This window comes from Blennius ocellaris, assembly GCF_963422515.1.
Source record: "Blennius ocellaris genome assembly, chromosome: 13".
Taxonomy (NCBI): Eukaryota; Metazoa; Chordata; class Actinopteri; order Blenniiformes; family Blenniidae; genus Blennius; species Blennius ocellaris.
In genome coordinates this window covers 5,582,132-5,595,945 of record NC_137662.1, presented here as the reverse complement: position 1 = coordinate 5,595,945, position 13,814 = coordinate 5,582,132, and positions in this window count along the sequence as shown.

Sequence of the window (13,814 nt, the reverse complement as noted above, 5' to 3'; positions counted from 1 at the left end):
GGGTGATTGCCACTAAAAAGGCGTCGATGTTACTTTAAACATTGCAGGTCGTTTTCATGAAATGTAACGTACAAAATGCACCGAGCAAGAGCTGCAGTGTGTTGAAACATGTAGAAATATTAGCTCATTTTTATTTTGATGGCAGCAAATTCAACCAAAAAAAAAATCCGGTTGAAGGGCATTTTTACAATCAACAGTTGTAAAAAGCAGCAGGTCTATAACATAACAGGCCATAAAAAGAGAGAGAAACGGGGGACTCACTAAAGGAGGGGGAACACTACTTTACCTCCAGTTTATTAACCCTCGTCCTGGAATCCCTTTGACCGTTGGCAGCATTTGGCGCAGTTTTGTGAAGGAAAGCAGTTTAACGTTCCAGCTCTTCATCATAAAAGTTTCACTTTCTGCTTGGAAAACGTACAGTCCTTGACGCCGCATCAGCGGACGGTGAAGAAGACGTTGTTTTCTGGTTAGAGCCGGCAAGAGCCGTGGTTCTCTTTCTCAAAAAAAACAGTGCTGCACCTTCGCTGCTCACTCCGTTGTGTTTTGGCCCCCGAATTCACAATGAGGCAGACACAGATAAAGGAAGCAAATCCATTAAAACCTCAAAACCAAATTAGCGAAATAACTTCGCACTTTTAACTGAATTTGCATGATTTGGTCCTTGTGGTCTCATCTTGTGTCACTTCAGCTGCAGGCTTGACTCCACTCCACCTCCTGCTACCGCCAGCACCGAGTGCCCCCAAGAATCCATTTAACACGTCTGAAAAAACAGCTTTTATTGCAGTTTTCATCTTTAATTTTTGTAGGGTTTTCTTTATTTTTATTCTTTATTATCATTTCTAGTCAGACGGGATTTGCCCGCGGCTCAGCGGGTCGATGTTCAGAGTGACGTTTGGAGATTCATCGATAGGCTGCAGGACACAGCCGAGCTGAAACACCTCTCCAGCCGAGCCCAGCTTTCTCACATGCGGTCTCTCTCTCTCTCTCTCTCTCTCTCTCTCTCTCTCTCTCTCTCTCTCTCTCTCTCTCTCTCTCTCTCTCTCTCTCTCTCTCCTCACTCGAGCTCAGACACTGTGTTTTTTTTTTTTTTTTCTGAATTGATTGCGTTTGTTTTGCACCCTACACGGTCACTTCACGCCGGCCGACCCTCGTAGCTTCTTCCTCTGTAGCGGAGAGACTCTCGCTGACGTCCAAAAACACGGCAGTGAGTCACACTTTTTGCACTGGATGACCTGCTTCTTCAGTGACGTGCCCCCGCATTGAACTGGGAGTCGCTCCCACATGCACTTCCCTGCTTGTGTTCGTGCACGTGATGCGGATCAGCATGAGCACGTCCCAGCATTCACCTCATGGATGGATGGATAAATGGGTGGATGGATGGATGGATGAATGGGTGGATGGATGGGTGGGTGGATGGGTGGATGGATGGATGGATGGATGAGTGGATGGGTGGATGTATGTATGGATGGATGGATGGATGGATGAGTGGATGGCTGGATGAGTGGGTGGGTGGATGGATGGATGGATGGATGGGTGGATGGATGGATGAATGGGTGGGTGGGTGGATGGATGGATGGATGGATGGATGGATGGGTGGGTGGATGGATGGGTGGATGGATGGATGGATGGGTGGGTGGGTGGGTGGATGGATGGATGGATGGATGGGTGGATGGATGAATGGGTGGATGATGGATGGATGGATGGATGGATGCTCAACATTAGAGCAAGTGTGCAGCTTTCGTAGGACATAATGACAAATAATTGACGGGATATTTTACAATAAAATCAGTTTTCAAATCAGTGAGCTTCAAGAGTTTCTCATCAAATAATCAATTTGCATCGAAAACAGCTCTGTTGGAGGCGAGGTTTATTTGTGGATCCCTCTGATGATCCACATGTTCTAAGGTATTATACAGAGCACTTTGAATAAAATGTGCCAGAGGAATGAGATTTGACCGGACTGGGCCGTTGTTCTGTTTTAGTCCGTAGGAGCCGAGTGGAGCCGACAACAGCCTCGACTGAGGAGTGACGCCACGAAGCCTATTTCATTGTAAGACTCCGATCATCAGTGGATACGTAGCCTCCACTCTCACGCTGTATTTCAGATTTAAAGCAGCTTAACTTTCTTGTGATTTGCAGCTGCAGTCACTACCCAAGGTCGGGACAAATCCCTTCATACACGTGAGTACTTAATGTTGTCGAGAGAGCGGCTCTGCACATGTGCGAGCAGTCCCACCTGTTATTACCATACTTTTTGGTTGTGAAATTGTTCGTATTTAGTAATAAGAAGTGCTGCTTGCTCGCATGGTTTGGCCCTACACAACACGACTCTCTGGGATCACCTACAGAAAGAGGAACACTTTGGGACTGTGCAGTTTGAAGCAAACAGGAAAAAGACATTGAAGGAATAAGTGCTTGATTCATTCACCTCAATATGTTTATATTGCAATATATCGTCCATCCATCCATCCATGAAGAGGTGCAGGCAGGGTGTAGTGGGTGGAGGAGTGTGTCTGGTCGATGTTCTCCAGAAGGATTGTCGCGGTCAGTCGTGGGAGCTGCTCTGATGTATATTTATAGTTTGGAGAGACGGCCATCGACTCGGGGACGGGGGGCCGAGCCCGAGACGGCAGACCTGAAGATCCTCCGACTTTAGACACGAATTAAAATGAAGTGATCGGAGGGGTAGTTCAGCTTGAGCGGTTCTGAGATGAGGCCAGCGGTGAGGGTGAGGGTCGGTGGTTATATCAGAGAGATGTAATGTAGACGGAGCCGGACGAGAGAGGAAGACTCCGGGGAATGAGAACAATGGCTTTATATTAGAGTGCACATGCAGACTCCACACACAAGTATCCAGCGTGCAATATTTCAGTTGTCGGGCTCCGTCTGTTGTTGGATTCACCTTCATGTGTGACTTCCTGTGTGTGTCTGCAGCGGCACCGTCGGATCAGAGGACATGGAGGACATTGACAACGCGGATGAAGAGTTCCACCCTCTGACCCTGAAGAGGAGTGTCATTCCTCCGTACACACCGACGGCACAGTGAGACACACACACACACACACACACACTTTTATTAACACAAAATTTATTTTGGGCTTTAAATAATCTTTATTACTCCCCAGGAAGTAAAAAGGAATCCTGAAAGACGGGGGGGCTATCTTTGAAATTCCTCTCACACGGCTGATACTCAGCCACCTCTCACGGAGTTTGATATATAATATTTTCACCTCTTATTTCTTTCTGCCAGCCGAAGCACCATCCCCGGCTACACGGGAAAAGCTGCCTACACTGCCTCTGCGGCTGCGGCCCCCCCCGCTTCCCGTCCAGAAGCCCCTTTTCAGTGAGTCTCAACAGCGAATATGTAAAGTGTGCGAACGTCACAGCTTTTGTTTTACATTTTAACCACATTAGGCACTCGTGTATCAACTGTGTTATTAAGGAAGTCAGCTCCTGCCTTGAATTTCTGCCTTTACTAAAGGTAAATAGTGGTGATTTGAATAAATGAATGAATGAATTATAGTCACAGTTCAACATATATTAACTATAAACACCAACAAAACACTGTTCACTTTAAACGACCAAGAAAAGAGCCTCTTCTTTAGATTCCGTGAAAAACCTGGACCAGCTGTCTGCAACCTTTTATGATCAAAACAGACGGTTTTGTCACCAAATCAAATTTAATTGTTTGCCCTTAACCTGAGGCTTGCTCAACTGCTGAACTCAGAACGTTTCATGTTTAGTTTTGAGCGACGTACACAAATCTGCATTCATGAAGTTGTAATTACCTGAAGATGGTAAACATTTCTTTACACTTTCAGCTGTTTGAGGGCCTGTTTTTAGTGCTTTCATCCTTTTTTTTAAGCTTTTTATTTTTCCAACCGTGGTTTTTTTTAGCCATTTTGGCTCTTTGAAGCAGTTTTGCATGTTTTCCCTCCTCATTTCCCTCTAAATGTTTTGATAAGCCCTTTTGTTTTAGCTGAGAGTTGAGAATGCTTTTGAAAATGACTGGCGTGTAAACAAGCGAGAAATAAGATAAAATAGTTTTATATACTGTGTATGTATATGTATATACATATATATATATATATATATATATATATATATATATGTGTGTGTGTGTGTGTATGTGTGTGTGTGTGTGTGTGTATATAGGTATATATATATATATGTGTGTGTGTGTATGTGTGTGTTTGTGTGTATATAGGTATATAGGTATATATATATATATGTGTGTGTGTGTATGTGTGTGTTTGTGTGTATATAGGTATATAGGTATAGGTATAGAATGCGTACAACTTACAAACAAATACCCGAAACACAAAAAGGAAGACGAAACAGTAGAAAGATCTAAAGATCATAACAAAAGAATAAGATAATTAATGATATTCTTGTTCTTTCATCATTAGTCTGAATCATAATTCTTCATTCATTTGTATTTCACACGGTTTTGAAAGTTGACAGCGAGTTACTATATTTAAATTCATCGCTGAGAATTCAACAGAAAGACATCTGTTTTGCACACTTACTTCTCACTTAACTTGAACTGACGTCGTCAGAGAGGGTTTTGATCTCGCCACATGTTTATTTCAGAGGTTGCAGCTTGAAACTGTGTTGAGCCGGATTAAAATATTTCAAGTGGTTTCCTAACATCAAGCCACATTGCTTGAAATCAAACTCTTCATATATCGTGTCACTTAGAATCTCAAACAAGGCTGAACATTGCCATGTCAGAATATTTCGGTGTGTGGCTTTATAGTAAATGTTCTGCTCACAAAAGTCAATTACTGTTTTGCTTTTCTCTTTTGGAACAAATCCTGCTTGACACATTCCACCAGGCAGCTTCTGGGTAAAATGGCAGCTCTCCCGATATCTGATTATGGCGATTTAATCTACAGATCTTCCTCAAAAACTCTCCTTTGCATGATGTTATTTTCCACACTGCGGTCATGACTGGGGCTCCATTCAGGACTCTGTTTGTGATAAACTGGACAGACAAACTCACTGGGAAACTCGTTTACAGTCCCGTCTCAATATTGACAACACAAATCAGTGTACCTTCCAGTACAGGGCTCTGCAGCCTTCGTGGCCACGTAAACCACTTTCAGGATTTTCCTCCAACTAACATTTGTTTGGTTCCAAAAAACCTGTAAATTATCTGAAATAAAGAAATAAAAAAAAAACATTTAAAAAAAAAAAAGAAATAGCTTTACATACAAAAACTGAGGTTACATTCATGAAGTGTCATAAGTATTTTATAGTATTTTTACATTTTGTGATTATTTTTATGTATTATTTCCTCCTTTTTTCACATATTTCTCTGAAGTAACCATATAGAATAGCAATTTTTCTTCAAAATTGTCTTATATTTTCCCCTTTTTTAATCACTTTGCTGTTTTTCCTTTTCTTCTTTTTCAGTTTTTTTTCTTCTTTTTTTTCTTCCTTCTATCTTTTTCTTTTCCTGATTTAAAAATAAAGCCAAAATAATCATTTTATTTCTTGTTCTTGCTGCAAGATTTAATTAAGTTTCTTAACTCTCAAGTCTTTGTAAATGAGAACTGCTTATAAACTGACCAGGCTGGGAAAATAAAAGTGAAATAGCATAAAGGTAAAATCAGCATTGCAAAGACAGCACCGGTGGCACAGTCCTCTTATTATAATTTTTTTTTTTTTTTTAAAGAACCTTGTGAAGCCAATATGAATTAAAATCAGCATCCAATAATATTAGTTGGAATCATTAAAGAAACAAGCTCCACCTGCTTAGTGTATGCTGGTACCTTGCTGCACATGGTCTCCAGCACCACCTCTCTTTTATCCTCAATATACTTCCGGTTCCCTTTGTGAGCCACAGGGCAGGAGTTACCACATCTGTGCACTGGAGGGCGATCTAATGCACTTTACTAACATCAGCTTTGACTCCATGCAGCTGTGCTCCTGTTCCACTGGCCCTTAAAGTCTCATGGCAATGAAACACAGTGGAGGTGAACGTGTGTGTGTGTGTGTGTGTCTGCGTGCGTGCGTGCAAGTTATTTTTACAAGTACAGAAACAAGAGTCAAGAGGTTTCTGTTATATCAAGAACAAAAACACTATTTATAAAAGCATTAAAAATGAAAGTGCTGGCAACACCTGCCTTGTTATAATTAAGACAAAAAAATGGAATAAGAGCTGAATGCAGTATGATTTTTCTTTCATTTAATTAGATTTTTAAATATTGAGTTGCGAGAACTTTAAATGATGTTCCCTCGTCCTGGTTTGTGTTCCCGTGTGTATTTGAGTGGCGCCCCGTTTGCATTAACTCAGTGTACCTCCTTGTTTTGCTTGACTGAGCTGGTGAGACGCAACGTAATGGCCAGCTGGGAAGGGTTTACAGTAATTGGAAATGTTTAAAGAGAGAGATTAGAATAAGAATTAAAAGAAAAAAATTGCACCAAAAAAACCAAAAACAAACAAACAATGGATGTAATTCCTGAAGATGGATGAGCAGGAAAGCTGCAGCGAGATAAGATGGTTGATGTTGTGGCTGTGGAGAAGATTTCACAGTTTGAAAGTGTTGGAGGAGCCAGTAAAACCTGTGAAAGTGTCAGTTGACACTGAAAGGAAAAAAAAAAGAAAAAAGAAAAGGAGTTCTTTATCTTGGGGTGTCGTTCAGGCGTCGCTTCACTCCGGGAGTGCTGGCTGTCTGTTATGGGAGGTGGAAACCTGTTTCCTAGTTGGCCCCCAAAGTTTAGCGAACTTTACCGGCTTTTGGAGCCGGCGTCTCCAGATGGCTGGATCCAGAGCAGCTCGTGGTAATGGTGGTTTTTAAACAACCCAGATCCATTTTCCTGGTACCCGACGCCCCCCGAGATCTGTTTCCTCTGCTGATTAGGCTGGCCTCCCATACCCCCCCCCCCCCCCCCCCCCACCCCACCCCCCCAACAACAAAAAAAAAAAAACAGAGAAAAAGACAAGCAGCACTTGGATTGATTAACTGTCTGCAGCAAACGGTCAGACGTCCCCGGGATTTTCTGCTTGCCAAAATCTCTCTCAGTAACCCAGATCCTCGGGGTATTTTTGTTTTTTGTTTTGTTTTGTTTTATTAAGCTGCAGAAGTCAGCTATATATTTCTCCCCCCCCCCCGTTTCACTGTCGAGATCTCATTGGGCTCCTTGAATCCTCATTTCCAAATGTTAAATGCAGTAATCTTATACTTTCACAGAGCAGGTGTCTTGGGCCGCGCGGCGCCTCTGTCCCGACTGGTGACCACCACGCCGCCCGGCAACCCCTTCCTGAGACCGGCGCTTCCTGTCTCACGCGCCGGCGCCCGGCGAGACGCCAGACGAGGCCGATGAGAAAGTTTTCGAAGGTGCCGGCTTCCTATTTATGCCATCCAATCTGTTTGTATGAATACGTCTATAATGATGCGATGTCAGTGGCTGATTCACAGCGAGTTGGAGAATAATGAGAGGCCCCATTATCATAATTTCCCTGATTTAGATGAGTGGTTTTCTAACTCTGGGTAGTGAGCGTTTCGCATTGTCCTCTTAAACATTTGCTCTCTCCCCGATTCGCTCGCTCACTCAGCGCGCGAAGAAGGGGGTACTTCAGCCCACACACTGTTTCTGTGACCGAGGGCAGAAAGAGAGGGACAAAGGGAAAGAAAGAACGTAAAGGAAGTGTGGATTTCTCTGTCCTCGTGCCACGGCTTCGAAGAGGGAAACGCCGCGGCGTTTTAACCCTCTTGGCGCTGGAGTGCAGTCCCGCGCCACGCGCACCGTTTCCCGCCGATGTGACTGCAATGCAAATTGACATTATTATGAAGTGGCTGCCAGCTCTGGCTCGATGGCTGCGGTTCGAGCAGCTTCGCGCCTCGACAGGAAATAGGGATGAGCCGCTTTTCCTGTTGCTCTTCATCTATATTTCACTGCTACATTTCAAAACGATTTGTGCTTCAACGCAGACTCTTCACTTTGTCAGAGGCAGAGTTGTAAGGTGGGAAATACACACACAGACATGAATGACCTTTGACTTCGGTGTTGCTGGATGACATGAAATTAAATGGAATTAAATGATAATGGTCAAAACTCACAAAACTGAAGTTGTGTTTATTTAATCGTCGGCAGGCTGACGTTACCGACTCAATATAACCAGTTACCACAACTCCCATCATTTGCAACCAGACTCTCAGATTAGTGGCGTCACGCCCTCCAAGTCCACACACACACACACACACACACACACACACATACACACACACACACACGCACACACACACACAAAACTCAAATTTTTCTTCGCTTCAGTTTTACACCTGCGTTGTGGGAAACACAAAAATAAAAGATGCCTTTTTTCCCCCGTCTTTCTTCTTACTTTTAAAAGGTGTTGTTGACAGATACTTTGGGACTTTTCTTTCAAATCAGAGTAACAAAACAAAACAAGATAATCATTCAATATTTACAGTACATGTCATCATGCAGAAGAGAAAAGTGAACTCCTCTATGTCAACATTTGTGCATGAAAAATACAAAAAAGAAAGAAATGAAGAGAATAAAGAAGGTGATGTGACTTGTTGTTTATATATTTATATATATATATATATATATATATATATACATATATATATATATATATATATTTTAGTAGAGTCATAAAAAAAAGGCACTAATCTTATAAACGCAGCTCAAATGTTGTATTCTGTCACTGTGATCAATTTACAACTTTGAGTTGTGAAGGAAACATGAGTTGACTGGTCCTATTAAGAGTTAACATAAAGGCGAAGGGAATTAGGCCCCGTTTACACGTTCCAAATGAAAACTCGTTGTTGTTGTGTTTTCAATTTCACAAAAGTTTCGTGTTTTCACGGCAGCGTTCTGAAAATGACGTCCGTTTAGATGGGGACGGCGGAAATGTTGAATACGATGTAGTTTGCATGCCAGGCCAGAAGCTGGCGCTGTTGTTTGTTTTTGGTAAAGAAACCACACTCACAAACTGGCAGAGAACAAAACATTCTAAACATCCATACTGACAGACCACCAACTTATAAAACAAATAGGAATTCCAACAAATATGTCTGAATGATTTTTTTACATTTCAAGACCTGGTTTAATGGAGGTTTAATACATGGAGCGACTTCATCATTCCACATAATTAAATAGATATTGAAATCATAATTTTCCCCAAAATGATCAATCATCCAAAAAATATATAATATTGGTATCTGGATAAATAAGACACAATAGTCATGATTTGGTACTTTTTCATATTAAAAAATGTACAAAATCAGGACAACATACCTTTTCAACCTCTTATTAACAAAACAAAACATATTTAACTATATTTATAAATTTATTTGAACATGTTTCATTCATTAGATTAGATGCTTTTAATACTTACAGCATAAATGGTGTGTTTTTCCTTATGGGCAGGGGTGTCAAACTCATTTCCACCGGGGGCCACATCAGCAGCATGGCCGCACCTCAAAGGGCCACATGTAACTGTAAGACAGTATAAATGTAACTAAATGCAAACAAATATAATGTAAAATAAAAGTAACTACTCCTCAATTTTAAATAACTCTGACTTTACTTCTTCATAATACAAATATTATATATGCATTTCCACAGATCTGAAAATATATATTTGCCAGTTGCTCTGTTAAGTCTTTGTCATACTTCGCTCTGCTTGGTGTCAAAATGTGGACTTATATTGTCTCTTTGACAACCGACACGCCTCAGAACACAAAAGACGTACCGCGTGCCGTTTCTTGCCGCCGGGTGGAAACCGGGTCGTCGCAGGGAACATCTTAATCTGCACTAGTGCAGATCTGCCTCCCTGTCAACAGAGGCACGTGGAATTACCGTATTTCAGAGACGGTTTGAACCTGTGCTCACGTGTTCCCAATAGACTCGTGCACTGCGCCTCTACTGGGAACAATACGGTATTTGTTTTGGAGCAGACCATACTTTTAAGCCTTCGCCGGCCACATAAAGTAACGTGACGGGGCACATCTAGCCCGCTGGGCCTTGAGTTTGACACATGCATCTTACGGCACGAAAATAAATATTTGAACTTCATTTTATTTCATGACAAACTCCATCACACGATTACGACAACAATTCCCTTTGGGGGCAGGCTTCTCCTATATGTGGGCATCGACTAAACATCAGCGATCCGTCAGGACAACCTTTCACAAGATTAAATATCAATGAAGAGTTTTTAACTTGTGAAATGTTATTCCACGCCGTTTGGTCATTTGAATTTTGTTGGTTGGAACAAGCGTACGCAGCACAACACCCCAACGCCCAGTCAGTGTGTACAGTTTAGCGATGCCCATGCTTATGCAGAAGAACAATTCACTATGGCCGTGGTGTTAACGACAGACCAACTATGGAGTCGTCTTGTTGAGTTTTAACACTTCCAGTGCAGAACAGGAGGAAACCAAGAAAACATACATTTGACACAATGCAGCTGGTTCCTTTGCACAAACTGGCAGAGCATCATTTCCCCACGATCCTGAGCGTACTGTCATGACTTCATTATTCAGAGCACACAGTCTTTTGGCTTGAATTGTTGTGTGGCACAGCGGGATTGAAGTCGAATATACACACATTGCCGTTCCTGTAAATGTTCAATAGCTGCGTGTTGTGAAAATGTCCTCACCGAGGTAAGGACCCTGGGTTTGGCGTCGGGCTTTGATTAGTTGTGATCCTGCTCCCGGAACAAGACACCCTGTGAAGCCAACCGGACTCTGGTGAGTACGGGAAGACATTCGGTGCAAAATGTAGTTCCCAAACGGGAACGGTCTGAAATGAGGAGGAGTGAAATCTCGATTAGAGAACCTTTTTTTTTTGGTGAGGAATTTCCAGTGGTGCAGTCGTGTGCCAATGAATATTCTTAAGGATGTCAGATTTAGATGACAAATCACTACTGCAATCAATTACAGACACTTTTATTAAAGGGTGCTGCTTTTTTCAAAAATCATTTTAAATTAAAACACAATTTTGCAAGTAGGCCTCCTTCTTTAGATGGATGGATGGATGGATGGATGGTCCATTTTATTGACCAGATGACTACTGAATGAGATTAAAGAAAGGATTTAACAGTATTACATTTTACTTTAAATCCCCATGTCACTTGCTTTTCATACCATATTTACATGCTCCGTATGCATCTGGGCTTAATACAGCAATTTGTCACATTATTTATGTTTTTATTTAACATTATTTATTTGTTTATTTATTTGCATTGCTAAAATAAAAACAGTGTAACTCCCAGATATTAAATTGTAGCCTGGTCTCGTACAGACTGATCACATGACTGCAGCCTCCCAGGACCTCAACTAAAGTTCTTCATCGATGCGCAGTGTGTACTGCAGACGGCTTCACATTCAACCTTTCCTTTGCACCGTGGTGAATCAAGGGCATCTGAAGGATGTAGGGTTCTATTTGGTTTGACGCCGGCTGATGATTCACATCTTGCAACCATCAATTGTTGCACTACAGGAAATGGACTGATTTCAAGCTGATATCGAGGAAGACAGGATTTCACACGGCAGAGGAATCAGACTTTGCTTCTTTTTGTTAAACAGGTCATATTATCCAGATTTTGAACACTTTCACGTGGGTCTCGTTGGTCCAGAAACGTTGTATTTAACACTTTATTGCCCCAAATGTAGCTTTTCCTTGATTTTCCTCCATTAGAATATCGGATCACAGGAGCTGCATTCAGAATCTGCTGTGTCTGTGTGAGCTGGACTGGTTCCGCCCACACATGCCCATCTTTGGGAGGGGAGGAAGTACCTCCTCTTGCGGTGCCATGTGCCAGAGCAGAGCTGATTGTGGGAGGAGTCCAAAGGGAAGACCCCCCCACTACCGTATATAGGGTTTGATTTCTGATTGGCTTGTTGGAGCAACACACTTAAGAAAGACTGAAACAAGTCCGGGAGAGCGAGGACACACTTTCTTCAATAACTTCAGGCATGGGGTCACATATTTTATGTTAGAAAACCATTAGAAAGTCAGTTTTGCATATTAGGACCCCTTTAAAGGTTTGTCATTTCTTTCAACTGACTTCCAACTCAAAAAATTTTTTTTAACAACTTCACTGCCTTCATCTGACTTGCTGATCACTATTTCAAGTATTTATGTGAAGTCATGCTCGATGTCATTTGGCTCTTGCCACATATTTAGATATGTGGGTGGCATCAATCTTGTCATCTGGCTGTGAATAAAAGCTGCAGAGAAACTAAGGCCCCCCGAGTGCAAGGTGCTGTGTTTGCTGTTGTGTTTAAGCCCAATCGAACCGAGTAACCCTTCTCACAGCAATCATAACTCTATTTGCTAAAAAATGCACCGCCACCCCCAACCCACCCCCCCCTCACCCCCCGCCACTCCCTCCACCTCCCCCTCCACAGATTTTCCAGCCTGTGGTCTGAATCTCATCACCGGCTTCTTTTCAAAACAGGCTCACAAACATCATGATTGATTCAGCCACTATCCTCCTGGATCTCTCAATGCCTGCCTGGGCCGGAGATTAATTTCCTTTTCCTCATCTTAATTTTTACTCATCGCCTCTCCATAAAAAGGCTAAATGTCAAGCATGCCTGACTCCTTCTAGTGACACGTCTATTCCAGCAGATAATTACCATAAGGAAATTGATGCTTTAGTGTGCAGAGGGGAATTTAATTTACTCTGACATCCTCACAGCATAATGCATTCCTAAAGAAAGGGAGTTTTTCAGTTTGCAATTGACTTTTTAGATAAATTGGACTATTTAATGTGATTATCAGTGTTGAACGTCTTTGACTTATTAAGGTGTTGAAACCAATTAAGGGTTACATGCTGCTCAGGCTTCCAGATGTGAAACAGTGAATACTGCTTAAAGATCCATGAAATAGGAACCATCCGTGGCCTATTGTTCGCTACTCAAGCGGCTACATTACCTGATGATGTTTTGAGACTTGCAAGGTAATGATATTAATTACAGAAACACGGTGGCATGTGGTTTGAAACGCAGTCGCGGATTAGAGTCCAGGGGTGAAGCAAAGAGTTTGCGATGGTGCAGAATCATAATAATCTCGTCGGAGCTATAGGTTTGTGGGTGTTTCAGCGCGATCGGGAATGTTTTCGAACCAACGTCTTAACCAACGTGGAGTATTGGGGGATCGACCCCCCCCCCCACCCCCACCTCTGCAGTACTTCTGTTAGACGTTGACAGAGTCATTGTCCTCGTGGCGTTCTGCCACAGTGAGTGGAAAAGCTGCTGTGTCACTGGATGGGACCTCGAGATCACGGAAGATCACAATCATCAAATGTGGCAACCCATCGCCTCTTCGTCGGGCCAAGTAGCACTGAGTCACACCTTGAATCCCAGCAATTTCCTCCGTGCGGACCTCGGAACACGGCGGTTTGGTGGTGTTTCTTGGCCCCCGGCCCCCCTGTATCAGAAAAAAACTCAACCTCCACGGCCGAAGCGGGTTCAGAATTTGCGAGGCTTTGAGGAAGTTGGCGAGCGTTGCTGCAATCCATATTATTGCTGTGAAGACACAGCAGGCCACAATGCTCCTGGCCAAAGTTCCTCCTTTTGCAACCAACTGCCTGAATGTTGTGCTTCTCAGGAGATAAGGGTGCAGCCTCCCGCGAAAGGTGACTCAGCAATCCAGCCCAGGCAGCCTCTCCTGAGATAAGGGCAGCGTTTTCGGGGCCCGGCGGCGATGACGGTGGCGGCGGCAGGATACTTGGAAAAGAAACGATCGCAAACAGAGAAGACAGCAGAGTTGAAGCCTCTTTTTTAACTTTGTAAAAACTCCAGTGGTTTAACCAGCTGTCAGTATGT